The sequence below is a fragment of the Pelobates fuscus genome, chromosome 10 (assembly GCF_036172605.1).
Source record: "Pelobates fuscus isolate aPelFus1 chromosome 10, aPelFus1.pri, whole genome shotgun sequence".
NCBI lineage: Eukaryota > Metazoa > Chordata > Amphibia > Anura > Pelobatidae > Pelobates > Pelobates fuscus.
In genome coordinates this window covers 138,380,811-138,401,804 of record NC_086326.1, presented here as the reverse complement: position 1 = coordinate 138,401,804, position 20,994 = coordinate 138,380,811, and the positions used below count along the sequence as shown (strand labels likewise).

Sequence of the window (20,994 nt, the reverse complement as noted above, 5' to 3'; positions counted from 1 at the left end):
TAAAACACAATCCCAAAGCACAAACAGGGAAACTGGAATCAATGCGCAATCGATCATTTCACGCAAGACATTCTTCTATAATTAATTGGTGTGAAACTTATCTCTTGCTGTGCTTTTTTTTTTTTTTTTTTTTATTATTTATTTTTGCGGTAAAAATATTTAAACACAAAATAAATAAATGTAGATTTGAAAAAGTAATAGAAGTACAAGCAACATCCAAATACCCAAACGGTCACCGTACAGACAGCACCGACTAAAAAGCCCATCAAATCATTATTAGTAGCAGTGTTTATACAGCGATAACTTATCCCCAACGCTTTACAATCGTAGAATTGGGTTATATGACAAGTAATTGACTCTACAAAGATAAACAGACACACAAAGTGGGGGATGTATTGCTCCAACTAGCTTACCATCTTCTCGCTAATGTTACATATTTAAATAATTCCTCACCTGTCCGTCATTGGCATACAGGGAGTGGGGACGCAAGAGAACCCTTCAACAAGCGGTTTTCCTGCTCTCTGCCACAGTGTGACGAATGACTGACTCATGTCGTTCCGGTCTGGCAGTGAATATTATATCGAGAATAAAGAGGATGTAAAGGTTTTACCACTAACTTTAGTGAATGATGGCACAGGAGCAGTGAATAGCAGGTTTGAATCTATAATCACGATAAGAGATATTATTTATCTTTATAATACGTTACAGATTTCGTGGTTTAGCAGTTGTTATAACTTTAGGTGAACCTGTCATGACTTGTTCACTTTAAATGCACATCCAACGCGTTCTGTGGACATGGCCAACGTAGATATGTTTTAAAAAAAAAAATTTAACTCCAGGTTGAAGTACACCCCAAATGTTTATAGGATTAACTTTGAAACTTTTCTTCATAGATTCGCCAAAAGTCTTTCAGCCGGAGTACAATCCTACTGGGTGTTAGTGGACACTCACGTACGCTTATTAGATTTGCACTGAAAAACAAACAAACATTCTTCCTGCACTGCACTTGTAGCCAGGCATTTCTTATCTGGTATTGTTAAAGGGCCATGTCCAGCAGGGCTATACAACAGGGAGAATTCATACAGCACACATTAGGAATACTAGTACAAAAGAAACAGAGGACTAAGTACAAGTGATTGTAAAGGGCTATATATGCCAGTGTTTTGAAGTGATTATGGTGCTTAGAGTCTGTACGTGCAGAGTTTTTCTGCTAAACGTCTAACTCCGCCTCCGGTAGTATCATTAGCAAGACCAGAACAAAAATTCAAAGCTGGCTACTGCCAATTCGGTGCATTCTCTGCATATGTCATCGTGATAATCCTCCCCCCCCCCCCCCCCAGTGCCTCGTGTCTTTCCTCTTAACCTGCCCTCTAGGATGTCCTTTTGACAACACTCTCCACTAATTAACGTGCGTAGAAATGTATATAGAATTGACATTAGTCAGCCCCAATGACTATGCCGAAAACTCCAGGAGTAGAGGGGTTAGGCTCAGTATGTGCAGATCTTCATAGCAAAAAGACTGCACATACAGACTCCAGAGACCATGATCACTTCAAAACATGTTTTGTGGGATCGACACAGCTAAACATGATCCCAGAAGTCGTCCGTGGAAGCAGAAGACCCTGCCGGATAGAGTTAATGTTGAAACTAGTTGGAAAAAAGGTAAATTATCTACAGAGCACACACATTCCGTTCATTCACTAGGTCTAATGAAGCAAAGGATTCTGGGAAGTGATATTTAAAGCAGGTCTAAAAAGGTTACCTTGAAGTCTACTTTACATTTATATATGAAGTCTACCCAAGCCAGCGTTTACACCGTAGCCCAGGTTAGAGGAGGCCAAGCATGCATCTAAGCAAAGTTATTAAAGGTATTGTATGTCCATCAGTCTTAATGCCATGTTACATGATCCATTTGGTTCTCCTCCCAAACAGATGATGGGAAATGCAGAACACATTCGGCCGAGGATAGGAACAATGGCACTGTCACACGGCAAAATAAATTCAAACACTGCGACTTTAATGAACCATTCACTAGATGGAGAGACTAAAGCTTTTCTTCAGTGAGTTATCTGGCACCGAGGAGGGTCGGTGAGATTTAGGACTTTCAGGAATTTAAACAGATAAGTTTACACTGCGTTGCCCAGATTCCATCTGCAGACCATGACTAAACTAATAAAGGTACCTGAAATTTCATCGGTACCTTGGAATGTTTCTTAGGGAGTTTTGGCAAGCACTCCGCTTTTCATTCATGTCTTCCTTAAGGCTTGCCATTCCAATAGACCATGCAGTTTGGGTTTCAGACACATAATCTAATAGGGGTAGGAGAACACCCATTTCCTAGTCTTTCATTACCCGTGTGCAGTCAGATATCCCTTTCCAGAGGGGAAAAAAATAATAATAATAATAATATGAACAAACAGCCAGCATCGAACAGCAAACTCTTTGCACATGTCATGAATCTGGAATCCCTAGCTGGAAGCCAATCCGGAGCACAAAATTATTTAGTCTACAGTTTTACACAATGAACAGGAATTGTTGGAACTTTTTCATCGTGCCAGCAGATACGAATGTCACAGACAAAACCGTGCTCCTTTCAGATGGTCAAGTTAAGCAGGGGGTACAAAGCTACCACTGTTTATATACCTGAGACTGCATCAAAATGTGGTAATTTATTCATTTCATGAACACATATAGGTCACATAAGTTAATTTGAGCAGGGAGTTCCTCTTCTCTTTCCAAACCTGGTGGGTAATCATACTTTATTAGGAATGGGCAGCGTTGGAACAGTAAACCAGATTGTTACCGTATGGAGTAAGGTCAGTATTATTGGTTACCTATACCTAACAGAGCATTCTGAGCTATAAGCAAGTGGGGCCCGAAAGCCCTAAATGCATAGTCGCACAAGTTTGACAGACAATAGGAATATGGGTCTCCATTAATTAGAAAGCGGTTTTTAGAAGCCCATTTACAGGCTTGAATATGACTCACAATTAACCAACTGGCCTAGTAGGTCTTCAAATCTCACTGCTCACATTTAATAGAGCACAATGCTTCATCGGAGCCTGCACCACTGTTACCACTTGCCAACAAACAATATAGGTTTCCAAGAAAAACAAAAAAATTATCGAAATCGTATTGCTAGCGCTGGTCTAGAATGTAGTTCTACAACATCTGGGGATCTACCTGTAGGACACTCCTGCTCTAGAAAGACATGTTAAAAAAAAAAAAAAAAAAAATTAAATAAAAAAAAATATATAAAAAAAAAAAAAATGGATTTTGCACGCTGGATATACTTATTAGAGGACATTGAAAATCTAATGAAAACGGACATGTTAAAGTTTGAGTGTGATTTACCATCTTATAAACCATGTCATTCCAGAAACCACTGAAGAGGCACTCCATGCCCCACTGCCATCTAAGAGACGTTATAGAGGAACAGAGCCCGCAGTTCCCTACATTAGTTTCATGCAATTCTTTTCAGTAATAAAACGACGGCCTAGTAGTTAACTAGGCAACAACACTAGATCACAGATTGTCTGAGAAATGTAAGCACTTCCTGAACAATTGTGAAGTAAAACAATCAAAATTCCATTTTATCTTTTTTGCACTCTTACACCGACTGAAAAAAAGTCTCTTTAAATATTGGGCAGTATATAGCCAGCACTCTCTGTGCCCCACGTGACAAGTTTCAAAGCAAAGGACGATACATGAGAAAACCGTGGCATAACCACTGGCAATGACTGGTACAACACAACAGCACAGACACAAAAACATATAAAGGGTTCTATCGAGCGCACCAAGCTATTTCCTCCCCCCCCCCCAAAAAAAAACTCCATGTACATTTCTCTGGGTCAAAAATATTAACTTCCACATTATCAAAATCCAACATGGACGACGACGAAAACTGGCTGAGCGAACTGCGGGAGTTTCAAAGCCAAATGCCTATCACTGCTATCCACAGGGGAAAGAATTCCTACTGATGATATGGAAGAGTAGATGTCATATTATACAAGTGTCAGGAAGGGGGGTGATCTCTGAGTGCTATGGGGAGAGTCTCTGAATGGTCACACTGCTCCGAAATAAAAACATGGGACAGTGCCCGGAACCTCTTTGCACCATAATCACTACAGTTTTTTCTCTCTTTGGCCCCCCCCCCCAAAAAAAAGATCATTTGGGGAAGGTAATATCTCACACTAACACAGAGAAAAACGAAAAACTGCAGTCAACAAAATTGACTAAGCCGATAACCGTGCTCATTTGACCTTCAGCTCTGATGAGGTTATCACACAGCAAAGGATTATGGATGTTGTAGTACAGTTATCTAAATACTTTAGAAAGCCAGTTGAACTACAACTTCTAGAATCCTAACAGGATTATTTACTAAATTGAGACTTTAAAGGGATCCTCAAATTAAGTCAAAATAGCCGAACTGAAGCCGTTCTCTAAGTCAGCTATACGGTCAGCCCAGTCACTCCGGCCTTCTATTTGAAATTCTCATTTTAATAAACAACTTCTTGAGTTAACATTCACAGCTGTATTTTTTCGTTTTGCAAAAACACTGTAGTGTGGGAAGCTGCAACAAAAAGGATGCGTTTAAGTGCAAACTATAAACATAAAATAAAGTTTTTTTTATTATTATTATAAACAAAGGCAGCGTAACAAACCATAACATAGTCTACAGTGTTATGGCGAATTGTGGTTGCTGCAGTTTACATATGGTACCAACCATCGTTCTCTAGAGAGATTGTAAAAAGTGTAGGTCAGAAACTCAATGTAACACGGATATCACATACCTGTGCGGGTCATTTAAATGCTGTAATCCTGTGACATTGTTTTAATTATGACATTAGAGAGAATGTCAGGAGAACCCCAATCTTTCAATGAAGGTCAAAAGGTTACACGCCCAAACAGAGACACGGCCCCAGCACAAAGAGGGGTACATCCCCTAGTCCAAGATCAGTGAAACTATTTTTGGCTAAACTGCTCTGGACTAGCGACTGTGCACCTTGTTCAATGAAATTTCGTTGGGATCACAGGACTTCCTAAAATCTGCAGAAACTCATCTTTGTGTTCGTTATAAAACATGTTTTCTCTAGTGTTTATCACGGTTTTATCAGCCTGGAATCCACAAAGCGAGACAGTCTCCCGCATAAAACGCAATGTTTTCCCACTACAGATATGTCAGAAAGCCACGGTTACCCAGAGCCCTGCTCGTGCAAACAACGCGCACAACGTCATGGCAGGATAAAGTTCTATCAAGTAAAATACCGTAAAACAGCTGGACGAGATCAGATGACAGCTTGTCTTTTTTTTTGGAAGTCACGCAGGGACAGAGCGATCGATAAAATGCTGATCAAAATGGATACACCAGCAATAAGATTTCAGGAGCCATGGCAATTAGACTCCTGAGAATTGGGCGGCCCAGCACATTATTACCGCCATTACTGTATCGTGAGAGCATTTTCTCCCTGTACGCAGCATGTGAAATGAAGCTGCCGGGAAGAGCCACCGACATGTGAGACAGAGCTTGCTTTAGCCGAAATCTTAACAAAAAACTCTTAAAAAAAAAAAATCCCTTTTCTACAATTGCACAGCGCAGAGTATGCTGGCGCTATAGAAATAATGTGAGTACCAAAAACCCAGAGCGACATTCCCACCCCCCAGTAATTGTGAAAACAGACCTGCAAACCTTTTCTTATTTAAGTGACAAAGTGAACGCAAACTGTTGGAAGTCAATCGATCTTCCATTCATACAGGAGCTTACACCCCCCCCCCGCCCCCTCTTCTTTCACGAGAAGTTTATAAAGCTTTGTTCACACATGCACCAAATAGAATGAATAGAACGGGAGCGCAAAAGGAGAGGGGGAAAAAATAAAATGAGATTATATATATATATATATATATATATATATATATATATATATATATATATATATATACACATATATATATATACATATACACACACACACACACACACATACACACACACACACACACACACAAACATACATATTACAAACACACACACACAAACATACATACATATTACATACACACAATGCAGTGTGAAAGTCATCCACTAGGGGCGAAATGCATTTGGCAAATACTTTAAAGGCACCCAGACCAATTCGGCTCATTGAAGTGGTCTGGGTGCATATTCCCAGGTCCCAGGACACTTTTAATTGCTTAACTGAAGCTGGATGTCCAGCGTCACCCGAATCCCCATAGGTAAGCATTGCATAATGCTTTCCTATGGGGAAATCCTAGGCGGAACCGAGCCAGCACTGAGCGACATCAGTGTTGGACTCATGTAAGTGACAGAAGGGGTTTTTAACCCCCTCTCCACCATGTGGAGGCAGGGGGCACTGTAGGGAGCTATAGTGCCAGGAAAACAACTTTGTTCTCCTAGCACCATAGTTTCCCTTTAAAGAGACACTCTAGTTACCAGAACAACTACAGCTTAATGTTGTTGTGGTGTATATATCCTGTTTCAGAGAGAAGGCAGTACTTACATTTAAAGTATCACAGTGTGCAGCGTCTCCACGCTCTGTATAGAGATGCTGAAAGCTCCCCAAAGAGATGCATTGACTCAATGCATCTCTATGAGGAGATGCTGATTGGCGCAGCACAGTGTTTTTTTGCTTTCATTTGGGATTTGCTTAGATCATCAAGTTTGATGATCTCAGCCAAGGAGGCGGGGCGCAACGAGACCGGCGCAGCGCTGGGAAAAAGGAAAAGAAACTCACATTTTAAAAGCAGGAGAGGAGGTCGGGGGCTAAATATTGTTATTACATCTATAGTGTCAGGAATATAGGTTTATATTCGTGACACTATAGTGTTCCTTTAACTCACCAGAACCAAAAATACAGCATTCAACTACAGAGGAGCCGCTCCTGGACTTTGCCAGGAGAGTGCAGCCAGGGAACGGACAGGCACCAGATGGGTATCCTCTCCTCCTGCTATTGAGTCCAGTACAAGGAGAAACAGAGCTTCGGAGCCATTGCATGATGCATTACGGGATATGCTGGGAATCTCGCACTTGACAATCCATTTTTCATTTATTTTACGTCTATTTTAATAAATGTCTCATTGTTTTCTATCTCTCCCCCTCTTTTTCGGTGACTTCGGTGACAATGTGAGGACTTTATTTCTATTGGTTTTATGCATTCAACTTTTAATTTAGAAATATTTGATCTTAAGAGGACAGTTTTATTGTGTTTTTTTTTAATCTGCATTTATATGAATCATTAGTCCTCCTAATAATGTGGTTCTAGATTTATAATGATAACACCGATTTAATAAAACGCCATAGAAAGCTGTGGGGGCAGGATCTGCACCATTTCCTGGATGGAGACGACATTGATAGATCAGAGCACAAAAGGTTTTATTGCAAAAGTAAGAATTTCCGATTGGGATTTTTTTTATTTCTGCATTAAAATGTTTTTTCCTTTCAAATTGATACTATAGACAGGAAGTCACCGTTTAGTTTGTTTTATTTTATTTATTTATTTTTTTAAATGTATCACATAACTAATAAGAAAAAGAAGCTAAAAGTCAAATTAAGAATCATTTTTTTTTTTTTATTTAATTTTTTTTTTTTAAAACCCGACACAGATGATCGCGGCTCGGCTCTCTGATCCTGTACGGGCCACAAAGACAAGTTGTACAAATCTTGGACGTCAAAGGAGAAAATACAAATTCTGCTCACAGATGCAGCGATTTTTCCCAAATCTCAACAGTTATCAGACGGGGGAACAGTAACTATATTCCAAATTCTGCACAGTGATGCAATCTGGCTGAGAAAAAAACAGCACAGTCTAAAAGGTATCGGTTTAAAGGGCAATTACACAAAAACGTATTATTTTGTAATAAATCCCAACTCCAACTACTTGCCCCTAACTACTATTAAACGGTTTTCTTTGTAGCTCCATCTGCATTCTAACCTTTTGCATTCTTTATAATTTCAAGCCATCTCTGAAAGGCTCCTGGGACCAAACATACAACAAATTGGAAACACATTTCTCTGGAAGGAAGCTAAGAATACCGCGCAGACACAGTCTAACGTTTACCGTCACAGACGAGAGGGAGATTTACTTTTCCCACTTTCCCCTGGTAAACAAAGAGTGCTTATTTAAAGGGATAGTCCTCGCACCGTCTGTACATGTGCTAAACATTGTTAACATAGCGACATCCATCTGATCATGCGTGGGGTTTATTCACCAAAAGCTAGGAAACCCCTAAAGTTTGGGATTAAAAACAGCCAAGTTATAAATCTAGCGTACTCGGATTTTCTCCCAGCTCAGCCATTTGTCCTGCAATAGCCCACAATTGCAGCTTAGCAAATAAACCCAAATGTGTCGAACCATCATTTAAAAAGGTTTTGTTTTTGGTGCGGAGAGTATTCGCAGCACACAAAGCCCAGCTTTAGTGCTCGGGATGTCATATCAAGCAAGGTTTAGATTTAACAATATTATGCTCTTCATACTTCTGGACGTCCTATGTGTGCTTGTGATGGTTAGTGTGTCGGTGTGCGTGTGTGATGGTTAGTGTGTCGGTGTGCGTGTGTGAGGGTTAGTGTGTCGGTGTGCGTGTGTGAGGGTTAGTGTGTCGGTGTGCGTGTGTGAGGGTTAGTGTGTCGGTGTGCGTGTGTGAGGGTTAGTGTGTCGGTGTGCGTGTGTGAGGGTTAGTGTGTCGGTGTGCGTGTGTGAGGGTTAGTGTGTCGGTGTGCGTGTGTGAGGGTTAGTGTGTCGGTGTGCGTGTGTGAGGGTTAGTGTGTCGGTGTGCGTGTGTGAGGGTTAGTGTGTCGTGTGTGTAAAGGGTTACTGAATGCCCTTTCCCGCCTCATGTCACTGGTCCACATCTTGCAAATGGCCAAGTGACATCAAGAGGACTGGTAAGTAGTACCTGGAGGAATGGTTCAGTGATAAGTCACAGACTTTTATAAAAATGTCCCCGGCCACCTTACTATGACAGTACAGTTTCTTCTATACTATTTTTTGGTGGTGGGGTCCCATTTCCTCTCTCTCCCAGCGGACGAGGGTCCCATCCCTGGTTCCTAGTGTAAGTCACACTGCAGATGAAAGTCAAGCAGCCCTAACGTCACAGCTCCAGTCACTTAACGCCGCGGTAATACATGACGGATGTAATAAACAGTCTGGTGTCTACGCAGCTGCACTTCTCACTGGATGAGGTTGACGGCTACTGGCAATATCCACAGACTGCGGGGAGGTGCATAAATAATAATACCCGGCACTAAGTTACGTTAACACGGTGCCAGAAGAATTAAAAAAAATACCAATTCAGTTCCCTAAAGTACCCCAATATGATTTGACTTCCTCTGGCAGGGTTTAAACACCCCTCATACTGCCGGTCATCACTATTCATGGACCTCCCAACAACATGTGGGATTTCTAGCTGTCTGGGACAATGCTGCCAAGGCGGCAGACCAAATGGTGTCTGCAATTAGCACCCACCCCCGACTCATTAACATCTGTATAAACACTGCAAGCTAGGAGACAGGAAAACAAAATGGGGGTGGGGGGGGCAGGGAGTTTTTTTCTGAGCTTTAAAAACTAGCCATTGCTAAAGAAAACATTAAAATGGTGCAAATTGCGGGGGGGGGGGGGGGGGTAGACCACCATATAATAGGGCGATTAAAATCATTATGGCATTGTCGCTTAATAAAAAAAGGCCACTGACTCTAGCAATGAGCTGTATCTCTAAACCAAGTAAAACTCAAACACAGGGACAGATTTCGTTTTTATGACATGCCCCTGAATAATGTTTTATTTCACTGGTAGCCAGTATTCTGACTGTGTACTGTACATCTCTGCATTGAAAGGTAATGCTATGGAATACGGAGGACGAAACGCAACATGTTACATCTGCGCTAAACTGCTAATGGGCTGTGCGTAGAATAACATCCAGCGGAATGAGGGATTTAGATTTGCAGAGATATCACCAGCTGACAAACGTCAGGGGTTGGAATTTATCCTGCAGGGAGCATAGATTGGTGCTAATTTTAACTTCTTCTCACATAACATTGCTGGTGGCAGCACTAGCGAGCCAAACTTCGAAACGCTACAGCGTTTAAAATCAGCAAAATAGATTGTGGTTAAAATAAAAAAAATGAAAAAATAACCTGCCGATTTGTTAATGCATGCCAAACGCATGTTTCCAGTGGACGGTGCTTTACAAGAGGATCAATCTCTTTCCAATCAAGTAGATTGTTCTGGTTGTCATGGCGGCCAGACTGGATTTTTAACTGTTGGAAGTCTGGTTTTAGAAGATAAAAAGTGTTGCGTAAGTGATGTGTAAGCACCGACTTTCTCGCTCATTCTATGAATGGGCTGCACACAATCTTATATACCAAGAATAACATACGCTCACAAATGACTGAGGGGGTACCTGCTCTTAGGCCAAGCATCCATATACTATTCACGGCTCACGCTGACATCCCAGATATTTGTAAACGCTCAAAGACAAAATTACGAAATAGAGTGCAATCACCATGGAAACCAATGGAATATCCTTTAACATTTAAAAGCAACACAAAATTGGAAATACAAGTGTGAATTCCAAACACTCTATAGTGTCCTGTCGGCCATTGATTTCCCAAAATCCCACCTGCAGGTCGGGTGGAGGGGGAGAATCTTACTTGCTGATTTGAGACAAAATCACAAAAAACAAAACAAAACAAATCACATTAAATAGACATTTAAAAGCACTATAACTGCTACAGCCAAACTGTATTGGACCCCCTCTGCAACTGCACTGGTAATATGGAAGGTTACAGTTTTGCACTCTTGACTTGCCTTGGTTTGTAAATGATCCCCCAGAGCACCCCATGAATGCTTAAGCAAAACAAAAAGTCTCAGGGTAACACTTTACATGCTCTGCCCCTAGAAAGCACCGTGGACCCCAAGTAGCAGGCAACTGTTCAAAAGCAGGTATTCTACAAGAGTAGATCTTAAAACTTAAAAAGAGGTCGTCGTCGTCCCCCATTCACTTATTCCCCAAGTAACATCTACAGTCCATAATAATCAGTCATTGCATGTCTATGGCACAGGCAGAATCTGTCGTTATGTCACACAGAATCCGTGAAACAAGCGTATAATTACTGCCTTTTTTTTTTTATACCCGTCACTGACAGGACTGGATTCGGTGATCAGAGATAAGTTAATCTCTCGAAATTAAAAAGCAATTTTCCCATAGAATACAATAGGTAAATTACTATTTAATTATCCAAGATAAACTTATCTCTGAACAAGAATCTGGCTTTTCGACTCTATAGCAACTTCTGGACAAATGTGCAAACTATAGCAAATGAACTATATAAACACAAATTGTAATAATTAGCCCAAGATAGCCAAGTTGACAATTTAACCAATTTGAGTAATTCATCTATTTTGATCATCAGGTAACGTCCAGAGCAAAAAAGGTCACGGTTTCTTTGGATATATCGGAGCCAGATCCACCACATCTACACGCAGATTGTTGCAAATAAAGAGAGCTGCTCTGTAGTATGCAGCATTCATGTGCTTCAGGATTGGATGAGTTTAAATAAAGGATGAGACAAGTTAATAATGCATACTATGCAGTATAGTGTAATCTAGTAAGGCTATTGCGCATGCGTGGCAAAACACTGTGCCAATCAGTCTCTCCTCATTCTATAGGGAATGCTCAGCATCTACATGCAGTACACTGTACAGCACTGACACAGAAAGCACCTCTAGTGGCCGCCTGAGGGACTGCCACTAAAAGTGTCATTGTCAGCAATGTAAACACTGCCTATTCTCTGAAAGGGACTGCGGGGACTGGCTATAGACACTAAACTGTGACTATATAGTGTCCAAACTGATCTAGATGTTATTAAAGGCACGGAATGTTTGGAGTTGCTGGTCACAGCTTTCCATGAGCTGCCCAACAGCCCAAAGAAACTAACAGGGTTATTTACTAAAGTGAGAATTCAAAGTGAATTTAACATGTAAGTAATGAAGCTGAAAGCATTTGCCCAGTTCTCACCATAGTGAATAACCCTGGGACAGTGACAATTGTCAGGAAGTCGAAGCGATTTTCCAATTTAAGGTCACAATAGCCGAACTTTAGAAATTCTCTAAGACAGCAATGCTTCCAGCTCAGCTACTCTGGCATTAAAAGGTAAATTTACTTTGAATTCCCAACAATTCTGCTGCAGAAAGATTACGAGTCACAAGCTGGTAAACACCTGGAACGGAGTTAAACCCAAAGAACAGGGGGAAGAGGAACGTGTTGCAGCCGTACATGTTTCGTTACACTGTCTTTGCCGTCAGGAGATATTTTTGTCACGTTAAGCCCTCTCCTGCTTACTCAGGAATGAGAAATAAAATGTTAGCAATTCAGAATGAAGCATCAGGCAAACAAAACTAAAAGTGCATTGCGCAGCGTGCCTGGAATGGCCCCGGGGTGCGTGTTGGGTGTGAAATATCAACAAGGTTTTACTTCATGGAAAAAGGCTGGGAGCTGCTCTGCATTTTTGTAACACCTTATCCCCATTCCCCTGCCCCCATCAGTCCTTATCAGAATACAGGCACATCCATCCATAGCAAAATATAGGAGATAGAGCACATCCCGGCTTCTAATCCACTTGTGATGAACTTGTGGCACGGAAGCCATTTCCTGCTCTCTGAGGTGGTGCTCAGGGTCAGCCTATCACTCTGGGAGCACACGGCATGCTAAAATGCCTAAAGAGACAGTGTAGGCGACAGGACAATGTAGTGCAGGGGGGAGGCAACCTTCGGCACTCTCTAGATGTTGTGGACTACATCTCCCTTGATGCTTTGCCAGCATTATGGGTGTGAGAGCATTATGAGAGATGTCATCCACAAAATCTGGGGTGCCGAAGGTTGCCCACTCCGGGCATAGTGCCACTAAATAAAAGTCCCTGGCCACACTCCTACTAGAGGGGCTACTAATGCAGAATTACACACTTTCTTAAAACCGTACCCATTCATACCGACAATGGGCACTGTGATAGGCTGAAAGCAGTCACCTGACACTCTTAGCCAATCACAGCCGCCAGTTGCAGCTCGGGCTAATGCTTCCCCATTAATCCGGCAGCACAGGGAGAATGGCATGCTGGGGATTCTCATTTAGAATTAAAACATTACAAACTGTTTAAACGCTGAATGCAAGGACAGCGCCAGGAGACTCTAGACACTATAACCACTTCAATGAGAAAGCAGGTATAGGGCCCTACAGTGTCCATTTAATGGCACATAGTATCATCACCACCCCCAGTATTAATATTAGAACATATTTTATTATGTATATAGCGCCGGCAAATTCCGTAGCGCTGTACAATGGGTGTATATAAAGCTCATATAGTGGCAGAACTAGATAGGAAGCAGGAACCACCAGTGAGACTGCAGATACAAGGGGATGGAATACCGGCACCGATATGAAGGAGATAGGGTACAGAATTGGAGTAAAGGAGATGGATATAGGAGGTATGGTTGGTGGCTGTCTCAGCGACATTTAAGCAAAAGGAAGGAATAAACAAAAAAACATTGAACTCCTCTACACTTCCTGGTTGTGGCGACTTCCACTCGAGGACATTATTATTTTTTTATATAGCACCAGCAAATTCCGTAGCGCTGTACAATACCTGGTGCACGCACTAGGAGAGCTAACAGAGAAATGACACTCATGCATGCACAGCAGGCTTATTCTCCAACACAGTGCCTTACGCATACAGAACAGCGTTACCTAGTTTACATTAAAAAGAAATGATAGAGAATTTAAATAAAGAAAACAACGACTATTATGCTGTACTAAAATTGAGGAAGTTCCTCCTAAATAACCCAATGTTGAAACTCAACGAGGTTTCGTTCTCAGTTGGTGCTTGCCCGTGTCAGTGATAACCAGATAGTCTTGTGGTTTTCTACAGAGCAATAGTCTGCAAGTGAAAGTGTCCTGTGGTCTATTATACGACCATATAAGAAAGATAGGGAAAAAAAATAAAAAAATCTAGTTCCCCATCGGTAATAACTTGCACTGGATGAAAGTGAAAATGTGTGACAAGTGACAGGCGGCCTCATTCGAGGCAGTTGGGGGCCATATGGGGTTTGATTTGAGACCCTATAAATAGCAATGTGAATAAATGGGCGGCGGGGCAGATCTTTCAACTTCGAGCGTTTCGGTCTCGTTAAAACTTTGGTTCTCTCGTGTGTTAGTTTGGGGGATACTTTAACTTGCAAAAATATCTGCCTAATGTAAGACAGATTGCCCCTAAGATTAGAAATGGTCTGGGTATTAAACTCGTGACTCACAGCGCCAGTGTGATGGCTTGTACGGCAATGGGATTTTGTTACAAGGTTTCACACCACTGCAGAGGAGAAAACAAAATAGCCTCCATCGGCTGTGGGATAAAATGTATTTTCTATTGGTATGGAGAGATAACCAAACAGTGGTTTTAGTTTCCCCATTGATAATTCCACACTCCTAATGTAGGAGATGTCAGAACGATAGAAGCAGTGTGTATTACTGGCACAGTGTCAGCGATATACCAGCGTTACAAGCCAGTTATGGTAGCCAGAGGGACAAAATTGGATCCAGACCAACGTTTCCATACCATCCCTCAAACTTTCCTCTATCATTTTGGGAATGGCAAATAATTGTTCACTCACGTCCTGACTGAGATCAATATATATTTATCCTGAAAGGGTCATAACATACGGTACGCCAGCGTCCAAAAAGTGTCCCCCTCAAAAATATAAAACACAATTAAACTAGGTTTACCAGACAACCAAACTTAAAAAAATGATTCTGGCCCAAAATATATGAAGAAAATAAAACTGTGGATTTAATGGACCATCATTGTAGCGGCCCACATTTTGAAAAAGTCACCTGCCCGTATGATACGGGGTTTAGTAAAATAGACGGCACACTTCTTCATGTACGGGGAATTTATTACATTTTACAGCAATATAAACATATAATGCATATTACATAAGCTATAGTAAGCTAAGCATAGAGATACTATTACAGTGAGAGAAAAAGGTAGACAAACGGAATTGTACGATTGTACGTATACAGGCTAAAATAAGCTAGGCTTTACATAGAATTACACAAACTATAAAATGGAAAGGGAATCTATTACACATTATATAGTCTACAATTAGCTAGGTTTAAAGACAACAGAAGATCTATTATAAAGGCTATAAAAAAAAAGCTAAATGTAAAGTCCAATGATCTATATTATAGACACAAAAGAACACGAGGTCAAGAAAAATAAAAATAAAATGTAGTGTTAATCATTAGAATCCTGGAAATTCCACGTAATCTATACATGTGGTTTTCTACCCCATCAGTCAACATTTCAGGGAATCGATATATTAGCCTCCTAATGCTATGTCCTGGTGTGCCTGTGGTCTCTCTTACTGTATTATAATCTAAATTTAAAAACAATCATGCACATTCTTTTTTTCCTGCCCTGTGTACGCTGGGAATATAATGGAGATGATAAAGCAATCCGATGATGTGATCAGTAGTTATTGCTATTTCTTAACTAAGCAACGTGTGTTATAGATCAGTGTTTTCATTTGTCATTGGCAAATTCCACCTCGCTAACAGTTCTTGCACACTACGTGTGTATTGACGCAAAAAGACGTTTGTTCAAAATCTTCCATCAAAGTAGGTGAACACAACCATAAAATTCAAAACATACCAAAGGAAATGTCAGATTTCACCCACATTGCACAGCACGTTTGGGTAGATAGATTTAACAAATAGTTATGTCTTTGACCAACACAAAAACACAGGTGTAGCTGTAGACGCTACATAATGTCTCAAAGTAAGACAAAACTAACACCAGGGCCAACAAAATACACAAGAAAAAAGCACAATGTAAAGAAAGGCAAGGATAAAAAGAAAAAAATATTACAAATAAAAACAATGAGAGGCAAATAAAAATCAAACACAAAAATAAAAAAGCACACATTTAACAACAACAACAAAAAATAATCTAATTTGAATAGTTTGTAGACCAGGTTAATATAGTCCATCAGAGCCCCCTATAGAAATGCATAGTGCAGGGCTTTATTTCCCCATTGCTGCCATGCAGGATGTATTTATTATAGGTAACCCCAAGGGAACACAGCTATTATTACAACATAAAGCTAATTCTCAGATAGACTGTGTTCCATGTATAGAACATAAAGCAGGTTTCAGGGAATACAATGCTCACAGTAAGTTTGGTGCCGGCTCTCTCCATGGTGGGGAGATGATTAATGCTTTATCTAATGATATTTAGTGAAGAGACAGGCCAGGCCTACACAAGGAGCACAGTATAACCTGGTGTGATTTATCAACAGCAGCAAGGGAGACAAATCTCAGCAATAACAATGTACCTACAGCATGGGGTAGATACATGTATCCATATATAGAACAATTCACCAATATGGAATATCACAGCCTATTATACACCTTGTATCCATATTACACACTGTATTATACACCGTATTACACACTGTAGTATAGACCATGTATCCATATTACACACTGTATTATACACCCTGTATCCGTATTACACACTGTATCATACACCCTGTATCCGTATTACACACTGTATCATACACCATGTATCCATATTACACACTGTATCATACACCATGTATCCATATTATACACTGTATCATACACCATGTATCCATATTATACACTGTATCATACACCATGTATCCATATTATACACTGTATCATACACCATGTATCCATATTACACCCTGTATTATACACTGTATTATACACCATGTATCCATATTATACACTGTATTATGCACCATGTGTCTGTATTACATACTGTATATTTATATTACACACTATGTATTTGTATTACACACTATGTATTTATATCACACACTGTATTATACACCATGTATCTATATCACACACTGTATTATACAACATGTATTTATATTACACACTATGTATCTGTATTGCACACTGCATTATACACCATGTATCTGTATTAGACACTATGTATTTGTATTACACACTATTATACACTATGTATCTGTATTGCACACTGCATTATACACCATGTATCTGTATTAGACACTATGTATTTGTATTACACACTATTATACACTATGTATTTGTATTACACACTATTATACACCATGTATCCGTATCACACACTATTATACACCATGTATCCATATCACACACTATGTATCCATATCACACACTATGTATCCATATCACACACTATGTATCCATATCACACACTATGTATCCATATCACACACTATGTATCCATATCACACACTATGTATCCATATCACACACTATGTATCCATATCACACACTATGTATCCATATCACACACTATGTATCCATATCACACACTATGTATCCATATCACACACTATGTATCCATATCACACACTATGTATCCATATCGCACACTATGTATCCATATCGCACACTATGTATCCATATCGCACACTATGTATCCATATCGCACACTATGTATCCATATCGCACACTATGTATCCATATCGCACACTATGTATCCATATCGCACACTATGTATCCATATCGCACACTATGTATCCATATCGCACACTATGTATCCATATCGCACACTATGTATCCATATCGCACACTATGTATCCATATCGCACACTATGTATCCATATCGCACACTATGTATCCATATCGCACACTATGTATCCATATCGCACACTATGTATCCATATCGCACACTATGTATCCATATCGCACACTATGTATCCATATCGCACACTATGTATCCATATCGCACACTATGTATCCATATCGCACACTATGTATCCATATCACACACTATGTATCCATATCACACACTATGTATCCATATCACACACTATGTATCCATATCACACACTATGTATCCATATCACACACTATGTATCCATATCACACACTATGTATCCATATCACACACTATGTATCCATATCACACACTATGTATCCATATCACACACTATGTATCCATATCACACACTATGTATCCATATCACACACTATGTATCCATATCACACACTATGTATCCATATCACACACTATGTATCCTTATTCCACACTATGTATCCTTATTCCACACTATGTATCCTTATTATACACTGTATATCTATATTACACACTATGTATTTATATTATACACTGTATTACACACTATGTATCTATATTATACACTGTATTACACACTATGTATCTATATTATACACTGTATATCTATATTATACACTATGTATCCATATTATACACTATATCTATATTACACACTATGTATCCTTATTATACACTGTATATTTATATTACACACTATGTATCTTTATTATACGCTGTATATTTATATTACACACTATGTATCCTTATTATACACTGTATATTTATATTACACACTATGTATCCTTATTATACACTGTATATTTATATTACACACTATGTATCCGTATTATACACTGTATATTTATATTACACACTATGTATCCGTATTATACACTGTATATTTATAATACACACTATGTATCCTTATTATACACTGTATATCTATATTACACACTATGTATCCTTATTATACACTGTATATTTATATTACACACTATGTATCTTTATTATACGCTGTATATTTATATTACACACTATGTATCCTTATTATACACTGTATATTTATATTACACACTATGTATCCTTATTATACACTGTATATTTATATTACACACTATGTATCCGTATTATACACTGTATATTTATAATACACACTATGTATCCTTATTATACACTGTATATCTATATTACACACTATGTATCCTTATTATACACTGTATATCTATATTACACACTATGTATCCATATTATACACTGTATATCTATATTACACACTATGTATCCTTATTATACACTGTATATTTATATTACACACTATGTATCTTTATTATACGCTGCATATTTATATTACACACTATGTATCCTTATTATACACTGTATATTTATATTACACACTATGTATCTTTATTATACGCTGCATATCTATATTACACACTATATATCTATATTACACACTATATATCTATATTACACACTATATATCTATATTACACACTATATATCTATATTACACACTATATATCTATATTACACACTATATATCTATATTACACACTATATATCTATATTACACACTATATATCTATATTACACACTATGTATCCTTATTATACACTGTATATCTATATTACACACTATGTATCCTTATTATACACTGTATATTTATATTACACACTGTATATTTATATTACACACTGTATATTTATATTACACACTGTATATTTATATTACACACTGTATATTTATATTACACACTATGTATCCTTATTATACACTGTATATTTATATTACACACTATGTATCCTTATTATACACTGTATATTTATATTACACACTATGTATCCTTATTATACACTGTATATTTATATTACACACTATGTATCCTTATTATACACTGTATATTTATATTACACACTATGTATCCTTATTATACACTGTATATTTATATTACACACTATGTATCTTTATTATACGCTGCATATCTATATTACACACTATGTATCCTTATTATACACTGTATATTTATATTACACACTATAAATCTATATTACACACGAAGTATCCTTATTATACACTGTATATCTATATTACACACGAAGTATCCTTATTATACACTGTATATCTATATTACACACAAAGTATCCTTATTATACACTGTATATCTATATTACACACTATGTATCCTTATTATACACTGTATATCTATATTACACACTATGTGTCCTTATTATACACTGTATATTTATATTACACACTATGTATCCTTATTATACACTGTATATTTATATTACACACTATGTATCCTTATTATACACTGTATATTTATATTACACACTATGTATCCTTATTATACACTGTATATCTATATTACACACTATGTATCCTTATTATACACTGTATATCTATATTACACACAAAGTATCCTTATTATACACTGTATATCTATATTACATACTATGTATCCTTATTATACACTGTATATCTATATTACACACTATGTATCCTTATTATACACTGTATATTTATATTACACACTATGTATCCTTATTATACACTGTATATTTATATTACACACTATGTATCCTTATTATACACTGTATATTTATATTACACACTATGTATCCTTATTATACACTGTATATCTATATTACACACTATGTATCCTTATTATACACTGTATATCTATATTACACACTATGTATCCTAGTTCTCTGATGACAGTATATTGATTAGGGTTGAGGTTTCTGATAGATTGATCTCCCCGGCTGCTGTCGGACTATAACTCCCATGATGCCCGGCCAGGCTTGCTGGTGGCAGAGCATGCTGTTCCCCTGGCTGGGAGCGAGCTGTTATCGCAGTGTTAGTACATGGGGCGAGCAGTAACGGACACTCAGTGCTGCTCACCGTGTCTCCCAGGCTGCCATGCGGCTCCCGAACTCCCGGTACACCGACCGATATATCCCGCTCCCGCCCGGCCGGCTATGTCTGTGTGAACGTCCGCCTCCCTGTGCGCGACCCCGCCGCTCCGTGCGCAACCCCGCCGCTCCGTGCGCAACCCCGACACGCTCCAACAGGAGCGCGCGGTTCAGGAACGCGGCCGTGACGTCACTACCCATCCGCCTGGAGCTCCCATTGTTAACCCCTTCACCCCCAGCCTAGAACACCCAGAGTTAACCCCTTAACGCCCACCAGCCTGGAGCTCCCAGAGTTAACCTCTTCACCCCCACCAGCCTGGAACACCCAGAATTAACCCCTTTACCCCCACCAGCTTGGAGCTCCCAGAGTTAACCCCTTCACCCCCACCAGCCTGGAACACCCAGAGTTAACCCCTTCACCCCCACCAGCCTGGAACACCC

General features: G+C 39.1%; 1 protein-coding gene across 1 annotated transcript in view; it reads right to left on the bottom strand.

Annotated features, from left to right (window-relative positions):
* The window catches only part of BMPR1A (bone morphogenetic protein receptor type 1A), a 98,378-nt gene extending 77,733 nt beyond the window's left edge, over positions 1-20,645 (bottom strand). Inside the window, exon 1 of the mRNA XM_063433595.1 lies at positions 20,543-20,645. The gene's annotated coding sequence lies outside the window, so the exon portion shown is untranslated. The remainder of the gene's footprint in view (positions 1-20,542) is intronic.
* Between the last annotated feature and the right edge of the window lie 349 nt (positions 20,646-20,994).